The sequence below is a fragment of the Stegostoma tigrinum genome, chromosome 18 (assembly GCF_030684315.1).
Source record: "Stegostoma tigrinum isolate sSteTig4 chromosome 18, sSteTig4.hap1, whole genome shotgun sequence".
NCBI lineage: Eukaryota > Metazoa > Chordata > Chondrichthyes > Orectolobiformes > Stegostomatidae > Stegostoma > Stegostoma tigrinum.
The window spans coordinates 12,345,498-12,366,393 of NC_081371.1; the positions used below are offsets into that span (position 1 = coordinate 12,345,498).

General features: G+C 49.7%; 1 protein-coding gene across 15 annotated transcripts in view; it reads left to right on the forward strand.

Annotated features, from left to right (window-relative positions):
• LOC125460790 (ataxin-7-like protein 1) overlaps nt 1-20,896 on the forward strand; it is a 233,447-nt gene that overhangs the window by 98,870 nt on the left and 113,681 nt on the right. The window contains exon 2 of one of the 15 annotated variants that reach the window (XM_059652329.1): nt 3,044-3,147. The exons of the other annotated variants lie outside the window; for them this stretch is intronic. The gene's annotated coding sequence lies outside the window, so the exon portion shown is untranslated. The remainder of the gene's footprint in view (nt 1-3,043; nt 3,148-20,896) is intronic. 15 annotated transcript variants of the gene reach the window in all.

Consider the following 20,896-nt stretch of genomic DNA (forward strand, 5'->3'; position numbering starts at 1 on the left):
TCCCCACCCCCGGCAGTGGTCGAGAACTCCCTCAGCCATGTCTCCCGCACTTCCTGCAACTCATCCCTCACACCCCATCCCTGCAATAACCACCAAAAGAGAATTCCCCTCGTCCTCACATACCACCCTACCAACCTTCGGATCCGACACTTCTGCCATCTGCAATCCGACCCCACCACCGAAGACATTTTCCCCTTCCCACCCTTGTCTGCTTTCCAGAGGGACCACTTTCTCCGTGACTCCTTTGTCCGCTCCTTACTCCACTCCAACTCACCACACCCCGCACTTTTCCCTGCAACCGCAGGAAATGCTACACCTGCCCCCATACCTCCTCTCTCATCCCCATCCCAGGCCCCAAGAAGACTTTCCACATCAAGCAGATGTTCACCTGCACATCTGCCAGTGTTGTATTCTGCATCCGCTGTACCCATTGTGGCGTCCTCTACATCGGGGGAACCAAGCGGAGGCTTGGGGACCGCTTTGGAGAACACCTCCGCTCGGTTCGCACATAACAACTGCACCTCCCAGTGGCGAGCCATTTCAACTCCCCCTCCCATTCTGCAGATGACATATCCATCCTAGGCCTCCTGCAGTGCCACAGCAATGCAACCCGAAGGTTGGAGGAACAGCAACTCATATTCCGCTTGGGAACGCTGCAGCCCAATGGTATCAATGTGGATTTCACAAGCTTCAAAATCTCCCCTCCCCCCCCCAATGCATCCCAAAACCAGCTCAGCTCATCCCCACCTCCCTAACCTGTTCTTCCTCTCACCTATTCCCTCCTCCCACCTCAAGCTGCACCCCCATCTCCTACCTACTAACCTCATCCTGCCCCCTTGACCTGGCCATCCTCCCTGGACTGACCTATCTCCTCCCTACCTCCCTGCCTACACTCACCTCTACAGGCTCCATCCCCGCCTCTTTAACTTGTCCGTCTCCTCTCCACTTGTCTTCTCCTCTATCCATCTTTGATCTCCTCCCCTTCTTTCTCCATTTATTTCAGAACCCTCTTCCCCTCCCCCATTTCTGATAAAGAGTCGAGGCCCAAAATGTCAGTTTTTCTACTCCTAAGATGCTGCTTCGCCTGCTGTGTTCATCCAGCTCTACACCTTGTTATCTCTCTTCTGCTAGAATCTTGCTGACTTGTTGAGTAATGCCATGGGATCTTTTACATCCATCTGAAAAAGGCTCAGACCTTTACTGAAGTACAGTATTTCTGGATGAGATATTGAAACTGTGTGACTGAAAAGCAGGACTGCACTTCGCATTATTGCAGTCTTTATTTTTTTCCTTTTAGCCCATTGGTCTGCTGTAGTGTTGTTTAGGGATAGCATTTTTTTCATCATCTTTGATGTTTTGGGACATTCATATGTAAAATTTGACTTTTAGCTGCATGGTGTTTTATGAACAGGACTAGGCCATTCATCCCTTTGAACGTACCCCACCATTTACTATGATCATGGCTGATTAAACGTTTAATGTCTTTTACTCAGCTGTTGCCTTTTCCCCAGGGTAGGGGAGTCCAAACTAGAGGGCATAGGTTTAAGGTGAGAGGGCAGAGATTTAAAAGGGACCTAAGGGGCAACCTTTTCACTCAGAAGGTGATGCATGTATGGAATGAACTACCAGAGGAAGTGGTGGAAGCTGGAAACACCCAGATGGGTATACAAATAGGAAGGATTTAGTGGGATATGCTCCAAATGCTGGCACATGGGGGCTACATTAATTTCGGTTATCTGGTCGGGTGGACAAGTCGGACCAAAGGGTCTGTTTCCATGCTCTCCATGTCTAGGACTCTAACTCTGTTCTTAAAACCTTGTATGCAACTGGTGGTCGTAAAACTACCGATCTCTATGTTAAACGTAATTAAAGACTCAGCTTCCCCAGCCCTCACTAGTTGAGAATTCCAAAGGTTCACAACATTCTGAGGAAAAAAAATCTCCTCATCTTGGACCTAAATGGCATCTCCCCTTATTTTTATATTGTGACACTTGGTACTCCGTTCCCAATATCTTACCTGCCTCGAGCCTATTTATCCTTCTAAGTATTTTGAATGAAACTACATTCTTTTCAAATGCAAAGGAATATAGGCCTAGTTTGCCTAATCTCTCTTCATAGGATAGATGGCATCCTGGGAAAATGTCTGGTGAGCCATCATTGCACTCCCTCCTTAGCAATAACATCTCTGCTGAGATAAGGAGATCAAAATATACTTCGGGTGCATTCTAACCAAGTTCCCTTGTAAACATTGGCCTTGCTTCAATTATGTGTTCAGGTCCTGTTAAGATAATGGCTAACATTCTCTGAGCCTTTATGATACTTTCCTGCACCTACATGTTAGTCTGCAGTGACTTATCGACAAGTATACCTGAGTCCCTTTGTACGTTTGCACTTTCCAACCACTTACCAATTAGGAAAATCTCTGCACATTTCAATTCCCTGTTTTCATCTCACTTGAAAAGCTAATTTTTCACTGTTAGGAGACTGAACATTACAGTGTACTTATATGTCTAATATGGAGTGCAGCTAATCAACATGTCCTGGTCTCCCTCTGTTACTTGCCCTTTATACTATAACTAACCAGATGATTGAGAAAGGTTATGGCATTGTTCACCTAAACAAGTATAGATTTGTGACAACGCAACCAAATTTTACTCTTTTACCTTCTGTTAATCTGTTGAATCTCTGCTCAGTGCAATCAGGGTCTAACTAAAATGTAAAAAGGGAAAATAATTCAGAGATAACACAGCAGGCCAGGCAGCATCCGAAGAGCAGGAAAGTTGATGTTTCGGTTTGGGACCCTTCTTCAGTGATTTTCTGAAGAAGGGTCCCAACCTGAAACACCAACTTTGCTGCACCTCTGATTCTGCCTGGCCTGCTGTGTTCTTCCAGCTCCATACTCTGTTATCTCTGGCTCCAGCATCTGCAGTTCTTGCTATCTCAAAGTAATTCATGGAAAGTTTTAGGCAAGAACTCTGGGAAATGGGGTGTGTAACACTGCTTGTAAAGAAGAAAGAATTTTGATTTGTTTTCACGTCTGCAGGATGCCCCAAAGTAATCCACAAAGGAGTGCTCCAGAACAGCCGATGTTGTAGATCTTTTCTCATCAATCTGTTCAAACATGTTATTTGCACACAACTGGAGGAGGTAAGACTTGAACCTTCTGGTGCAGAAATAGGACATTACCGCTGCAGCAAGAGATCCCCTCTTGCCCTGTTGTATCTGGGCAGTTATTTTGGGCGCAACAGATGGAAAGACAAAATGAACAGCAGGTGACATTTTTAAAGTGCTGCTGTTTGATGTATAAATGTGGGCCCAAATGATCCTTATCCCTGTTCCTACTTCTTATGGTCTAACAGAGTTTTGATCAGTAGGAGAAACAAGGATGTGAGTTTGCTCGCTGAGCTGGAAGGTTAGTTTTCAGACGTCTCGTCACTTTGTTTTATTTGAAAAAATATACTTTATTCATAAGATGTACAAAAAATAAAACATATTTATACACCTACCCAGTCATGCAGGCTGCTCCGGGTTACCCAGTGGGTACGTACACCAACTAAAGGAAAAAAGAAGAAAAAAAACAAAGCAAAGAAAATACCTTGGCAGTCGTCACCCCGCACAGTCCCCGTTGGCCCCCTGACCAGTTGGGGAAGGCGCCAGCTGGGCCCAGTTACCAGATAGGGCCCTTTATTCTATTCTGGACGAGGGGTTTCATACGGTGGTCTTTCCCCACCGCGCCTTGGCGGCGACTGCCCCAAGCTTTAGCGCGTCCCTCAGCACGTAGTCCTGGACCTTGGAGTGCACCAGTCTGCAACATTCGGTCAGGGTCAGTTCTTTCAGCTGGCAGACCAGAAAGTTGCGGGCAGACCAAAGAGCATCTTTCACCACATTGATGATCCTCCAGGCGCAGTTGACGTTGGTCTTGGTGTGCGTCCCGGGAAACAGCCCGTAGAGCACAGAGTCCCGCGTCACGGAGCTGCTCGGGACGAACCTCGACAAATACCACTGCATCCCCCTCCAGAACTCCTGCGCATAGGCACACTCCAGAAGGAGGTGATCGACAGTCTCGTCCCCCCCGCGGCCGCCTCAAGGGCAGCGTGTGATGGCGCAGAGATTCCGGGCATGCATAAAGGATCTCACTGGCAGAGCCCCTCTCACTGCCAACCAAGCAATGTCCTTGTGCTTGTTTGAAAGTTCTGGCGATGAGGCATTCTGCCAAACGACTTTGGCAGTCTGCGTGGGGAACCACACGACAGGATCCACCCCCTCCTTTTCCCGAAGGGTCTCGAGGATACTACATGCTGACCACTGCCTGATGGCCTTGTGGTCAAAGGTGTTTCCCTTCAAAAATTTCTCCACGAAGGACAGGTGGTACGGGACCGTCCAACTACTCGGAGCGTTCCACGGCAACGAGGCCAGGCCCATCCTTTGCAACACCGGGGACAGGTAGAACCTCAGTAAGTAGTGACACTTGGTGTTTGCGTACTGAGGATCTATGCACAGCTTGATTCAGCCGCACACAAAGGTAGCCATCAGGGCGAGGGTGGCGGTCGGTACGTCCTTTCCCCCGTTTTCCAGGTCTTTGTACATGGTGTCCCTGCGGACCCGGTCCATCCTCGACCCCCAAATGAAGTGGAAGATGGCCCGGGTGACCGCAGCGGCGCAGGTCCAGGGAACAGGCCAGGCCTGCACCACATACAACAGTACCGAAAGCCCCTCACAACTGACAACCAGGTTCTTACCCGCGATGGAGAGGGACCGGAGCGTCCACCTGCCCAGCTTCTGCTTCAGTTTGGTGATACGCTCCTCCCAAGTCTTGATGCACGCCCCAGCTCCACCGAACCAAACACCCAGCAACTTCAGGTAGTCTGTCCTGATGGTGAAGGGGATGAAGGAGCGGTCGTCCCATTTCCCGAAGAACATGGCCTCGCTCTTACCCCTATTGATTTTGGCACCCGAGGCCAGTTCAAACTGGCCGCAGATGTCCAACAGCCTACTCACCGACCGACGATCGCTGCAGAAGACGGCGACATCGTCCATGTACAGGGAGGTCTTGACCTGAAGGCCTCCGCTGCTTGGGATAGTCACGCCCTTCAGGCTCACGTCCTTCCTGATGGATGCGGCGAAGGGCTCCACACAGCACACGAGCAAGGCAGAAGAGAGCGGGCAGCCCTGCCTGACTCCAGATCTGACGGGAAAACTGTCCGATTCCCACCCGTTGACCGAGACTGCGCTAACGATGTTGGTGTAGAGCAGCCGGATCCAATTGCGGATGCCCTCCCCGAACCCCAATTTGGAGAGGACGTCCCTCATGTAAGCATGAGAGACCCTGTCGAAGGCCTTCTCCTGGTCCAGGCTGACGAGGCAGGTGTCCACCCGCCTGTCCTGCACGTAGGCAATCGTATCCCTGATGAGCGCGAGGCTCAGCGCAGGTTTGGTCAGGGTGAATCACCGACTCCAGGACAGACCTGACCCGGTTGGCTATGACCTTGGCCAGGATTTTGTAGTCCACGTTCAATAGTGAAATGGAACGCCAATTCTTAATTTCTTCCCTCTTTCCCCTTCCTCTTGTAAGTGAGGGTGATGATGCCCTTCCTCATGGACTTGCACATTTCCCCTGCCCGAAGCGGACTGTCGTACACTTCCAGCAGGTCCTGGCTGACCAGGTCCCACAGAGCTGAATACAGCTCGACCGGTAAGCCGTCGCTCCCAGGAGTCTTATTCCTCTCCAAGGACTTGTGGGCTCTGGTCAGCTCGTCCAGGGATATCGGCCGGTCCAGCCACTCACTCATGCCGTCGTCTAAGACCTCCATGATAGACGACAGGAACGTCTCGGAGGCCGTGCTGCCCGTGGGCTTCGTGTCGTACAGTCGGACATCGAAGGATCTGCTGATCCTCAAAATGTCGGGCCGAGACGATGCCACCAAGCCGTCATCCTCCTTCAGCCGGCTAAGCACAGAGCTCTCTTTGTGCACCTTCTGAAAGAAGAAACGCGAGCATGTCTCGTCCTGCTCTACGGAGCGGACCCTGGACCGGAAGATTATCCTGGAGGCCTCCGTGGCAAAGAGCGAGGCTTGCTGGCCCCTCGCCTCGCAAATGTCCTCCGTGACATCGACCCCCATCAACTGCAGAAGGAGGAGGTTCTGCGCCCTTTTTTGGAGTCGCGACAGCTTTCCCCGCCTCTCTCTCGCCTTCCGAACACCCTTGAGGACAAAGAACCTCTTGATGTTCTCCTTCACCGTCTCCCACCAGTCGCCCGGAGACTCAGAGGGGTTTCATGGTTCTCCACCCAGCGTACTCCCTCTTAAGCTCCTCGACGTTCTCTGGGGTCAACAGAGTCGTGTTGAGCTTCCACGTCCCCTTGCCGGCCTGCTGGTCGTCCTGTCAGTGACAGTCGGCCAGCAGGAGGCAGTGGTCAGAGAAGAACACCGGCTCGACGCCCGTGGACCTGACCGAGAACGCCCATGACACACACAGGAAGTCTATCCTTGAGCGGATAGACCCGTCTGGCCGCGACCAGGTGTATCTCCACTGCGCTCCGTCTGCAGGGGTGCTGAAGACATCAAGCAGCTTGGCGTCCTTCACCGTGCCCATCAGGAATCTGGACATGACGTCCAGTTGACTCCCCCCGCCCGCTGTTCCCACGCCGGATCTTCCATCTGCATCGATGATGCAGTTGAAGTCTCCGCCTAGATGACCGGCCTGGACGTAGCCAGCAGGGGTGGAAGCCGCTGCAGGACGGCCAACCGCTCACTCCGTACTGCTGGGGTGTACACGTTGATCAGCCTCAGGGGAGCGTTCCTGTAGGTGACATCAGCCACTAGGAGGCGCCCCCTCACCACCTCCTGAACTTGAGAGATGGTGAAGTTGCGCCCCCGCAGCAGAATAGCCAGGCCTGAGGAGCGACAGTCGTTACCCCCCGACCAGATTGAAGGCCCACAGGTCCAGGCGCCGGACCATTTCCCGTACCTGCCGAGGTGCGGTATCCCGCACTCCTGCAGAAACAGGAGGTCCGCCTTGATGGTGGTCAGGTAGGCCAACGTGGATACACATCTTGCGGTGGACTTGACGCTGCGCACATTAATGCTCGCAACTCGTACCCCCATTGTGGGCAGTGACCGCAGTATCCACCCCAAGTCCAAGGTCCAGCCCCTCCATCTGTCCCTTCATGCCCATTGCCTGGGCTAACTGCTGGACGCTCTCCGGGCTCAGGAAACCGTCCGTTCTGCCTTCCGGGTGGCATCCCCCCGTTGGGGGTACGGAGGCAGGAGAGTCCGGCTCTGGGTCAGGCTGGGGACACGCTATTTCCTCCTTCCCACCTGAAAGTTCCGGGGGGCCTTCCAGGGCCCCGGCGGCACGTGGCTGGGTGTCGGAGGGAGCCTCAGGATGCCTCCCGTCACCTGGAAGCGGGGTGCTGCTTTCCTTCTCCCTTGAGATCTTTAGCTTATGCTTTGGGTGGGCCTCCTCTGAACCTCCTTCGTCAGAGGAGCTCTTATAGCCCCACTGTAGCCGCCTCTTACCGCCTGATGGTTGCGGTGCGTGGGCCTGCTGGCGTGCCTTCCTCCTCGCTTTCTAGACGGTCGTCCACTCCCCTGGGTCACTTGTCTCCGCCTCCATCGACTCCGGGTTGTTGGGGGGCGAGCGGAGCCTGCAGGGGCGCTTTGCTGGCCTCGGGTCCGTCCTGCGGGGCTGGGCCCTCCTGCACATTACGGGGGTCCTTGCAGGGCCCTGGTGCCTTGCTCTCCTCCGGTGGGGCTTGCCCTGCATTGCCCCTGCCAGCAACCTGGGCATAGGTGGTCCCCCGCCGCGGGCATGCCCTATAGAGGTGGCCCGCTTCCCTGCAAAGGTTGCAGCTTTTTTCTTGTGGGTAATCCTTTGCAAGGTGCCCCTCCTCCCTGCAGATGATGGCTTTGCAGTCGGCTGCCACGTAACCTGACCTACCGCAGGCATGGCAGACTTCAGGTTGCCCTGCGTAGGTCAGGTAGCCCTTGCTCACGCCAATGGCAAAGCTGGACAGTGGGTGTACGATGTTCCCGTCTACGCCCGTCCTCAGCGTCACCTTGACCTGTCTCTTACTGGTCCAGATCCCGAAGGGGTCCATGATGTTGGTTAGGTCCCATTCCACCTTCACGTACCTTCCAAGGAAGGTCAGGACATCAACTGCTGGCACATGCGGGTTGTACATGTGTACAGTCACCATACGGCTCCTCTGCACCGGCATCATGAACAGCGGGACAGCGGTCAATACAGAGAGGGGGCCCTCACCTCCTTTCTCCTTGAAAACCGCCAGGAAGCACTCGCAAAGCTTGGCACTCCTGAAGGTTACATCGTAGAAACCTCCTCCGCGGAAATCCTGCAGGCAGTAAATGTCCGCAGCAGCAAACCCACAACAGTCCAACAGGACCCTCTTCATGAAGAAGGTGCGGGCTACAGGTGCACCTTCTTCACGGAAACGCGGATGGTGTTCCAGACCCCCTGACCTGGGGCACGAGCACTTGCCGCAGCTATCGTTGCAGGTTGGCTGCTCCCCTGAACCAGCGTTAGGCCGAAGCCAGCATTAAGATCTACCGGTTGCAAGGGTGCACAGCCAACCCAACGTCTTCCTTCCACCTCCAACACAGTCGTGCACTCCTCTTCTCGGTCCACAGAAGAGTGGGTCTTTATTTTGTTCCGGATGTCAGCTGGTTCACTGAGCTGGAAGGTTTGTTTCCAGATGTTTCATCACCATCAACAGTGAGCCTCCGACGAAGCGCTGGTGTTATGTCCCGCTTTCTATTTATCTGGTTAGGTTTCCTTGGGTTGGTGATGTCATTTCCTGTTCTTTTTCTCAGGGGATGGTAGATTGTCTCCAAATCAATGTGTTTGTTGATGGAGTTCCGGTTGGAATGCCATGCTTCTAGGAATTCTCGTGCGTGTCCCTGTTTGGCTTGTCCTAGGATGGATGTGTTGTCCCAATCAAAGTGGTGTCCTTCCTCACCTGTATGTAAGGATACGAGGGATAGTGGGTCATGTCGTTTTGTGGCTAGTTGATGTTCATGTATCCTGGTGGCTAGCTTTCTGCCAGTTTGTCCAATGTAGTGTTTGTCACAGTTCTTGCAAGGTATTTTGTAGATGACGTTTGTTTTGCTTGTCTGTATAGGGTCTTTTAAGTTCATTAGATGCTGTTTTAGTGTGTTGGTGGGTTTGTGGGCTACCCTGATGCCAAGAGGTCCGAGTAGTCTGGCAGTCATTTTGGAAATGTCTTTGATGTAGGGGAGAGTGGTTATGGTTTCTGGGCCTGTTTTGTCTGTTTGTTTGGGTTTGTTGCTGAGGAATCGGTGGACTGTGTTCATTGGGTACCCATTCTTTTTGAATACGCTGTATAGGTGATTTTCCTCTGCTCCGCGTAGTTTCTCTGTGCTGCAGTGTGTGGTGGCTCATTGGAATAATGTTCTAATGCAGCTTCGTTTGTGGGTGTTGGGATGGTTGCTCCTGTAGTTCAGTATTTGGTCCGTATGTGTTGTTTTCCTGTAGACGCTGGTTTGAAGTTCCCCATTGACTGTTCGCTCTACTGTGACATCTAGGAATGGCAGTTTGTTGTTGTTTTCCTCCTCTTTTGTGAATGTTATGCCAGTAAAGGGTATTATTGATGGTCTTGAATGTTTCCTCTAATTTGTTTTGTTTAGTGATGACAAAGGTGTCATCCACATAGCGGACCCAAAGTTTGGGTTGGGTGATTGGCAGAGCTGTTTGTTCGAGTCTCTGCATTACTGCCTCTGCTAAGAACCCTGATATCGGAGATCCCATGGGTGTACCGTTGGTTTGTCTGTAGGTTTTGTTATTGAAAGTGAAGTGGGTGGTGAGGCATAGGTCCACTAGCTTGATGATGTTGTCCTTGCTGATGAGGTTGGTGGTGTCTGGTGTATGTGTCTTCGGTTCTTCTAATAGTGTCATCAGTGTTTCTTTGGCCAGGTTGATGTTGATGGATGTGAACAGGGCTGTTAACGTCAAAGGAGACCATTATTTCATCCTCTTCTATCTTGGCGTCTTTGCTTCTCAGGAATTCTTGGGTGGAGCGAATGGAGTGGTGGGAGTCTTCTACTAGGTGTTTTAGTCTTTGGTGTAGTTCCTTGGCTAATCTGTACGTTGGTGTTCCAGGTAGTGAGACTATGGGTCTGAGGAAGGCTCCTGGTTTGTGAATTTTTGGTGGTCCATAGAAGCGTGGTGTGCTGGATCCATCTGGTTTCATCTTTTGGAAGTCTCTCTTGTTTAATTCTCCAGATTTTTGAAGTTTTTTGAGTAAGGCTGTGATTCGGTTCTCTAGTTGTGGGTTCGGGTCTATCGCCACCTGTTGGTAAGTGTTGGTATCTGCAAGCATCAACTCCATCAACAAACACATTGATTTGGAGCCAATCTACCGTCCCCTGAGAAAAAGAACAGGAAATGACATCAACGCAGGAAATGACATCACCAACCCAAGGAAACCTCAACAGATAAATAGAAAGCGGGATATAAATCCAGCGCTTCGTCAGAGGCTCACTGATGATGTTACCTAGAATAGTGACGAAACATCTGAAAACTAACCTTCCAGCTCAGCGAGTAAACTCACATCCAGAATCTCAACCTGAGCTACAAATCTTCTCAGAACTCGCTAAGAGAAACAAGGTTACAGGGAAATGGCAGGAAAGTGGATGTCAAGAACATTGAATCATAATTCTCTTGAATGGCAGAGCAGGCTCGCAGGCCTAAATGACCTACTCCTGTTCCCATTTCTTATCCGAATTACATGCTGAAATCTCTAAACTGGCCTAAACCATTGGCCTTCTGCATTCTATAGGCAACAACATAGGTAAGGCTGACATGGGTTGGTTATGCTATGCTTTTTGGAACATTGACTGTCTAACTCTCATGTGCCAGATACAATATTTGCATTCTGCTGACCGTAAGTACAGAATGATTTATTTTGACAGCAGAAGTTTAGTTGTAAAGATATAACAGATGCTTCCTTGTTTAGCAATTTTTCTCCTGTTTTATTTCTGAAGGTTTACCTTGAGTATGTTTTGCAGGTACTGACAGTCATGTACTTCAAGAAATTGTTTGAGTTGTTCTCTTGGGACATTGTATGTACCACGTGTGAATGCATGTAATGAATTAATAATCCGATGTTGGAACTGTGTCACCTATTGTACTTGACATTATCTGATTTGTTGCAATGCGATCTTTGGCATCCTACGATTTGATGGGGTAGTGAGGGTATGTTTCAACTTTGAAATTACTGAAAACTTGATAGGTATTGAATTTGGTGTCAAATTTTTCAGTCCTGCATTCATTGCATTATGGTAGGTGTCCCTCAGTGCTATAGTGTTGGGAGCAATCATTCTTGCTCCCATCCTTTTAACTCATTGGCAGAGGCCAAGGGGCTTCCGATCCAGGAAAGTTTTCAGAGATCCATTTTGTGACAGGCTGGTGTCCTTGGTTGAAAATAATCAGTATCAAATACAGACCTGTCTAGATATATACATATATATGTACATTTATGCACACACAGGCTCAAGCACACAATATGATTGGGAGTTGGCCATTAATGGAACTAAGAGCATGCAAGAAAGGGTGACTTGCATTTATATAGCACTTTACATGGCCATGAAGCATTTCAAAACAGCTTACAACAGTGGAAGAGTTAGTCTGTGTATTTTACATTATTGTAACAATAGCGATGTCGGAAATAACAGCAAACAATGTGCACATAACAGGTTTCCACAAACAATATGATCGTGCATAACAGTATGTTTTAGTGATTTTTCTTTGAATCAAGGCTGTTTTATAATCTTTCTTGGGATGTGGACATTGCTGGCACACACGGCATTTGTTGGCCATTTCTGATTGCCTTTGAGAAGTTGGAGTGGTGAGCTACTGCTTTGAAATGCTGCAGTCCATGTAGTCCACGGTGTTGTTAGTGAGGGACAGTAATGTCATTCCAAGTCAGGGTGATGGGTAGTTTGGAGGGAAACTTTCAGATAGTTGTGTTCTCATCTGTCATGTTTCGTCAGTAAAGTGATGGAAGGGTCATTGACAGTATGATCAATTAGCATTTGCTTAGCAATAAATCTGCTCAATGATGTTAAGTTCAGATTCCACTCAGGCTGCTCAGCTTTTTGCCTCGTTACAGTCTTGGTTCAGCCATTGACAAGTGAGCTGAACTGCAAAGGAAAGATGAGAGTGACTGTCCTTTGTTATTAAAGCTGTTGTTTTATCAAGAGTAACTTCAAGGAACCTAAGAAAATTTTGCATTGGTGGGAATTGGGGATAACTCTCTTTGTTGGTTGGAGTGATACCTAACACAAAGGAGGATGGTTGTGCTTGTTGGAGGTCAGTCCTCTCAGATCTAGCACTTCTGTGCAGGGATAGCAAGAACTGCAGATGCTGGGTCAGAGATAACAGTGTGGAGCTGCAGAACACAGCAGGCCAGGCAGTATCAAAGTTGATATTTCGGGTGTGGACATGAAATGTCAACTTTCCTGCTCCTCTAATGCTGCCTGGCCTGCTCCGTTCCTCCAGCCCCACACTTCTATGCATGTGTCCTTCAGGGTATAGTGTGAGGCCCAACCATCTTCAGCGTCTTCATCAATGACCTTCCTTCCATCATAAGGTCAGAAGTGGACACATTTGCTGATGACAGCACAATTTTAAGCTCCATTTGTGACTCCAGAGATACTAAAGCAGTGATTGAACTATCACCTCCTTGGCATTCAATGACCTTCTCATCATTGGTTTCCCCACTATCAACATCCTGGAGTTATCTTTAGACTAGAAACTGAACTGGTCAGTGGAGAGTATACTGTGTGTGGAGACAGGTTTTCATCTTCACCAGGATTGTGCAGTGGTCATCCCAAACTGTAGTTTCATGAAGAGATGCATCTGCGATGGGTAGGTTGGTGAAGATGAGATGACTCCCCGTGAACTACTGCAGACATAGTCCTTTAGGACTCAACAAACTTGGGTCAGTAGTTTTGCAATTCTTAGAGATGACCATTGAAGTCTTAACCCAGAATACGACCTTGCCACCCTCTGCTTCATCTAAGTGATATTTACTTTTTCATTAACTGAGGGAGCACAATAGTTGGTAATTGGTAGGAGAGTTCCTTGTCCACGTTTGACATAACTTCATAATACTTCACGGAGTTTGGAAACTGTGGTGAGACTTCAGGACAAAGCCCTGACTGTAAATCTATTACTCTGCTGTCTGTGCTGAGCCTGTCCTGCTTTTTGGACAGGGCAAGTACAAGTATGGTGATGCTGGTGTCTGAGACATTAGCTGCAAGATAAGCATTGGCTCGGTTATTGCGGATAATCTCCCTGCAGTTCTTTTAAATAGTGCCATGTGACTACTTATACCATCTGAATAGCTGGATGGGGCCTCAATTTAACTTCACATCTGAAAGAGATGGTGTCTGCAACAGTGCAGCAGTCTGTCAGTGCCACACTGGAGTGGTAGCCTTGGCTTTTGTGCTCCTGTCTGAAGTTGGGCTTAAACCTGGAACCTCATGACTCATGGCTGAGAGTGCCACCAACAGAATCCCAGCTGACAATGAACATTATTTTAATGGGTTTTTCTCGATGAGCCTAACTCTCATACTCAACTAGTTCCCAGCTGAAAACAGTTCAGTAAACACAGGCTAGGATTTGAAATCCAGCCCTCTGGTGGACTCAGCTTCCTACCATGCTGCACTGTTTTGCCCTGCAGATCATCAACAAAGGAGATATTGTAGTCATTTTAATTTTTGAGTCAGGAAAGCAGCCAAACTGCTTGGGTTTCATTTTCATGCTGGTGGTGTTAGTCAAATAATGTGGCAAGAACAGCCTCATCCAGACCTGTAATTTGACAAATGTTGGAAAACAGGGTTTCAATTCAAAGTTTTGTAAAATTGGTAGTCTTTTCAGTTCTTCTGTGGAATACTCACCAGATATTCTCCTTGTTCTAACCAATTTGCTTGTTGGGTAATGTAGAATTTTTTTCTTGGAGTTATCAAACTTGATGGGCCAAATAACCACCTTGTATACTGTATGATTCTGTTAAAAGGAACTTGCGTGAAGAGCTGGTGTTATTTATTACTTGGAGGATTTGGCACAGAGATTTCTTCACAAGTTGCCATTGATTCTCTAACATGGATCATCTGTTCATCCATACTTGCTACTTTGTGTGAAGGAACTGGAAGTTAACTAACAAACTCAGAGTGGAACGCCTACAGGGATGTGATACAACTTGGTATTTCCCATGTTCTTTTGTGTTTTTCTGATCTGTTCCTTATATAGGATAATATGTGGAGCGACCATTGGCGTTCTTGTCTGTTAAAGAATGTCAAATGGTTATGTAACTTGAAGAGCATCGATCTATATTAAACAAAGGGCAAGGTATGGAGGCAGCTCACCATGAGTATTAGAAGCTTGAATGAGGATTGAGCTTGCGTGATTGGCATAATCTCCGCCAATACCTTCGTCATCCGGGCAACTAAGATGACCGACTTCCATGTTAATCACATAAAGGAATATTATACCCTTTGTATTTCCGATACACCTTTTGATGTTATTCCAACATGACCACTGATTAACAAAAAATCTACTTTGCTGAAAAGTTACAAGAAATTTGTACTGCTGTCTCCTCGACAAATAACAAATTTAGTTGATTTTGTGTATTTTTGTTTGAAAAGCAAATGAAGTGAAGAGTGCATAGACCTGGTTGTTGCTATTTGATGGCTATTTTGTACGAGTTATTGTAAGTTAATAATAAGAGTTTGAGAGTTGAACCAAACATACTTGCTTTACTCTGACCAGACTACAAGTTTGATGAATTGTACCAGTAGAATAGTCAATATGTATTCTGCATTCCAGTTATTTTTCAGAGGAGTTTCTCTGGCCAGTTTATTTTGAATCAGTTGTCACTCAGTTACCTTGAGGCATTACTGGAAAGAAAAGGTGGCCAAGAATTACATGGTAATTATAACACAGAAAGGGATGTTTGGCTCAACCAACCACACCATATTGGTGGTTATCACCACGAGGAGATGTGTGACAGTCTCTACCCCTCCGCAGCTACGTCGAGGGCAGCATGCAGTGGCTCGGACAGACCAGGCGTGCATGAAGGATACCTCATGTAGTGACCATCTCACCACCAGCCAAGCGATTGTTGTAGTGTTCGTTGGAAAGTTCTGATAGTGAGGCATTCTGCCAAATGACTTTTGACAGCCTGCTCAGGACCCACACAATAGGATGCACCCTGTCCTTTTCCCACAGGGTTTTGAGGATGCTATATGCTGACCACATACTGATGGACTTGTAGTTGAAGTGTTTTTCTGGTTAGTGGTAACCCCTAGGACAGTGTTAATGGGGTTTTTGGTGATGGTCAACCGTTAAATGTCCAGGGGTTATCATGAGATTCTCTCTTTACAGAGAAGGTCACTGCCTGGCACTTGTGTCACTTTCCACTTGTCAGCCCAAACCTGTATATTGCCCATCTCTTGCTACATTTGGGCTTGGACTGCTTCAGGATCTGCACAGTCATTGCTGATTAGAGGAACATTTTAATGTTAAAAATAGCAGAAAAGATTAACATTCTGAAAGAAAAGTAGAAAACCTGGAGATGTCAGAAAGGCAGTTAGCTCTAAAAACAAAGACATTAAATATATGAAAAATTGAATATTTGAGAAAGCATATTTTGGTATTCGTTTCAGGTGCAAAACATTGTAACCAAAGCATGAACCTCCCTTTTCCTGCTGGAGATACTGGGGGCTGCCCTTTCATGCATTTTCTAACATTCAAAAACCTCTGGACTATTTGCGTTTGGTCAAGGTAAAGCAAGAGTGAGAGCACAGCAGAAGAGGCTGGGATTCAGATGTGTACTTGTAATGGGCTAAGTGCTAGAAAATGGGTTTAGAATAGTTAGAAGCTTGTCTTTGGCTGGCACAAAATTGATGGGCTAAAGGGCCTTTTTCTGTGCCATTAGCCTGTATGACACAATGCCTGAGTGCCGCACAGTCCCCTGAGAAAGAATGCTGCAATCGAGGTGTCTCCGCTTCATTACAACTTACAAAGCCTGATATATTGGTGGGGCAGGGGTAGGACAGGGTGAGGGCGTAGTAGCAGAGATTGGTGGGTGATTTACGCTTTTGTGATGCTTGAACCTTCTCAATTTCAGAGAAATTGGAGTTGAAGCTCAGTTCTGGCCAAGTAACCAGCATGATCACTACACTTAGAGAAAAATATTCTGCTGGGCTTCACACCACAGTAAGATGTGCATGTTCCCTTCACATAAGCAAATTATTCCACTTGAGATGCAGTTTGGTTAGTGCATATTAGAGCAACTTGTGCTTGTTTGGTTTCAGTGCAGATTGTACAAAGTAGATTGATTTTCAGTTTGGCACTTAGCAACCACTGCTGTCAATACAGTTGAATATTTGCTGTTATTATAGTTGCCTGGCAACCACATGTTATGCCACTTGATATATCATAACAAAAGTATTCATATTGGTATTGGAAAACCAGTTCATTTGAGGATTGAGATATAGTTGTTTGCTGGGATACCTTCTGTATGCAACCGCAGTTAGTTCTTGAGCACAGAATGAGGGAGTGCTGCATTGTCTGAGGTGCTCCCTTTGGATGTGCTGTTTAACCAAGACTTCATTTGTTCTAGTAGTTCATATGGAGGTTAAAAATCTCATATTATCATTCAAAGAAGGCAGAGAATTTTCTTAGTGGCCTCGCCGACATTCCTGAACCAAAACCGATATAAACACAAACAAACCATTTGTTAGAGATAATGGGAACTGCAGATGCTGGAGAATTCCAAGATAATAAAATGTGAGGCTGGATGAACACAGCAGGCCAAGCAGCATCTCAGGAGCACAAAAGCTGACGTTTCGGGCCTAGACCCTTCATCAGGGAGGGGGATGGGGAGAGGGAACTGGAATAAATAGGGAGAGAGGTGGAGGCGGACCGAAGATGGAGAGTAAAGAAGATAGGTGGAGAGAGTGTAGGTGGGGAGGTAGGGAGGGGATAGGTCAGTCCAGGGAAGACGGACAGGTCAAGGAGGTGGGATGAGGTTAGTAGGTAGCTGGGGGTGCGGCTTGGGGTGGGAGGAAGGGATGGGTGAGAGGAAGAACCGGTTAGGGAGGCAGAGACAGGTTGGACTGGTTTTGGGATGCAGTGGGTGGGGGGGGAAGAGCTGGGCTGGTTGTGTGGTGCAGTGGGGGGAGGGGACGAACTGGGCTGGTTTAGGGATGCAGTAGGGGAAGGGGAGATTTTGAAACTGGTGAAGTCCACATTGATACCATATGGCTGCAGGGTTCCCAGGCGGAATATGAGTTGCTGTTCCTGCAACCTTCAGGTGGCATCATTGTGGCACTGCAGGAGGCCCATGAAGGACATGTCATCTAGAGAATGGGAGGGAGAGTGGAAATGGTTTGCGACTGGGAGGTGCAGTTGTTTGTTGCGAACTGAGCGGAGGTGTTCTGCAAAGCGGTCCCCAAGCCTCCGCTTGGTTTCCCCAATGTAGAGGAAGCCGCACCGGGTACAGTGGATGCAGTATACCACATTGGCAGATGTGCAGGTGAACCTCTGCTTAATGTGGAATGTCATCTTGGGGCCTGGGATGGGGGTGAGGGAGGAGGTGTGGGGACAAGTGTAGCATTTCCTGCGGTTGCAGGGGAAGGTGCCGGGTGTGGTGGGGTTGGAGGGCAGTGTGGAGCGAACAAGGGAGTCACGGAGAGAGTGGTCTCTCCGGAAAGCTGACAGGGGAGGGGATGGAAAAATGTCTTGGGTGGTGGGGTCGGATTGTAAATGGCGGAAGTGTCAGAGGATAATGCGTTGTATCCGGAGGTTGGTAGGGTGGTGTGTGAGAACGAGGGGGATCCTCTTGGGGCGGTTGTGGCGGGGGCGGGGTGTGAGGGATGTGTTGCGGGAAATACGGGAGATGCGGTCAAGGGCGTTCTCGATCACTGTGGGGGGAAAGTTGCGGTCCTTAAAGAACTTGGACATCTGGGATGTGCGGGAGTGGAATGTCTTATTGTGGGAGCAGATGCGGCGGAGGCGGAGGAATTGGGAATAGGGGATGGAATTTTTGCAGGAGGGTGGGTGGGAGGAGGCGTATTCTAGGTAGCTGTGGGAGTCGGTGGGCTTGAAATGGACATCAGTTACAAGCTGGTTGCCTGAGATGGAGACTGAGAGGTCCAGGAAGGTGAGGGATGTGCTGGAGATGGCCCAGGTGAACTGAAGGTTGGGGTGGAAGGTGTTGGTGAAGTGGATGAACTGTTCGAGCTCCTCTGGGGAGCAAGAGGCGTCGCCGATACAGTCATCAATGTACCGGAGGAAGAAGTGGGGTTTGGGGCCTGTGTAGGTGCGGAAGAGGGACTGTTCCACGTAACCTACAAAGAGGCAGGCATAGCTGGGGCCCATGCGGGTGCCCATGGCCACCCCCTTAGTCTGTAGGAAGTGGGAGGAGTCAAAAGAGAAGTTGAGTGTGAGGACGAGTTCAGCTAGGCGGATGAGAGTGTCGGTGGAGGGGGACTGGTCGGGCCTGCGGGACAGGAAGAAGCGGAGGGCCTTGAGGCCATCTCCATGCGGAATGCAGGTGTACAGGGACTGGACGTCCATGGTGAATATGAGGTGTTGGGGGCCACGGAATTGGAAGTCCTGGAGGAGGTGGAGGGCGTGGGTGGTGTCACGGGCGTAGGTGGGGAGTTCCTGGACCAAAGAGGAGAAAATGGAGTCCAGATAGGTGGAGATGAGTTCGGTGGGGCAGGAGCAGGCTGAGACGATGGGTCGACCAGGGCAGGCAGGTTTGTGGATTTTGGGAAGATGATAGAAACGGGCCGTGCGGGGTTGGGGAACAATGAGGTTGGAGGCTGTGGGTGGGAGGTCCCCTGTGGTGATGAGGTCGTGAATGGTGTTGGAGATGATGGTTTGGTGCTCGGGTGTGGGGTCATGATCGAGGAGGCGGTAGGAGGTGGTGTCGGAGAGTTGGCGTCTGGCCTCGGCGATGTAGAGGTCAGTGCGCCATACTACCACTGCGCCACCCTTGTCTGCGGGTTTGATGGTGAGGTTGGGGTTGGAGCGGAGGGCTGCCCGTTCTGCGGGGGAGAGGTTGGAGTGGGTGAGAGGGATGGAGAGGTTGAGGCGGTTAATGTCTCGACGGCAGTTGGAGATGAAGAGGTCGAGGGGGGGGGTAGGAGGCCTGGGGGTGGTGTCCAGGAGGAGGACTTGTGTTGGAAGCGGGTGAAGGGGTCAGTGGAAGGAGGGTTGGGTTCCCGGTTGAAGAAGTAGGCATGGAGGCGAAGACGGCGGAAAAACTGCTCTATGTCCAACCGTGACTGGCATTCGTTGATGTGTGGTTGTAGGGGGACGAAGGTGAGCCCCTTGCTAAGGATTGACCGTTCGTCCTCAGTCAGTGGGAGGTCTGGGGGGATGGTGAAGATGCGGCAGAGCTCAGTGTGGCTGTCTTCTCTGGGGTTGCTGGCTGTGGAGGTTGTGGGCGGAGCGATGAGGTCGTCGGCCGTGGGCGGGGTTCCGTCGGCGTTGGCCGTGGGCGGGGTTCCGTCGGCGTTGGCCGTGGGCGGGGTTCCGTCGGCGTCGGCCGTGGGCGGGGTTCCGTCGGCGTCGGCGTCGGCCGTGGGCGGGGTTCTGTCGGCGTCGGCCGTGGGCGGGGTTCCGTCGGCGTCGGCCGTGGGCGGGGTTCCGTCGGCGGTTGGAGGATCGGGGTGGCCGGCAGCAGCTGAGGTGAGGGTGGTGTGTGGCGTGTTGTACCTGGACGTGGAGGTGGTGACTGCAGCAGCGGTTCCGGAAGTTCTGTGGCCGGCGGAGGCGGATGTGACGTCATCGGTGGGGTCTCCGGCCGTGTCCTCATGGTCAATGGCGGCGGGTGCATGGTGGGGGAGGGGCAGGGACAGAGTCGGGATTTGGGAGGCGCAGGAATCCTCTTGTGGGTGGCAGGGGCCCATGAGTTGGTTGTACTTACAATTTTTGGTGTCCAGTAAAGCTGAGTGGAACTGGGTGTTCAGTCTGTGGATCCTGCGGAGGATAAAAAACAGCAGGGGTCCTTTGCAGGTCTGGGAGAGGGAGGCTCTGAGCTGGGGCAGGCTGGATTGTAGTGTGTGGAGGTGCCGGCGCATGGCTGCAAGTGTCTGTTTCAGGACTTGCAGGGAGAACCGCTTCTGAAGGGTCTGAATATTCTGGGTGTAGAGGTGGTCACGGTTGGGGCCAAATTGGGAAGGCTGAAATGTGGACTGTAGTCCCTTGGGGATGATCTGGTTCCGTAGGCAGGTGCTGAGGAAGGTGATGTGGCTGAGGTACCTGGTTTGCTTCAGGACATGGTCGAGCAGTTTCAAGGCCGAAGAGATTACAAGAGAGTTGGAATGGGAGAGAGATTCCCTGAGGTTGGTCTGGAGGGAGGAGGGTAACTTCTTCAGGTTAGGCATCCCTGGAAGAGGCTTTGCAGTGAGGTTAAAATAGTATCAGAGATAATGGGAAGTGCAGATGCTGGAGAATTCCAAGATAATAAAATGTGAGGCTGGATGAACCATTTGTTATGTTGCTGAGTGTAAGATATCCACTGTTATTGCCTACATTTGCTGCACTTGGAATAATTATATGCAAAGCACTGAGATTTTCTGAAGCATGAACCAGTTCCTCAATGAAAAGAATGTTATGATTGATGAAGCTGGAGCTTCAGCGCTTGAAAATATTACAGCTCCCCAGTTTTACTGCTCTCTTTTCTTCATTTTTCCTTTTGCTCATTTTCTGCTTGCTTCTCATGAATACATGCATACTTCCAGAAGTAAAGGACTCTTGGCCAGAAGACTTTGGCGCAAGCCCCACCTGCTGCAGATGTGCATCATCACACATTTTAATTAAAAATATCTACTTCCTGAGG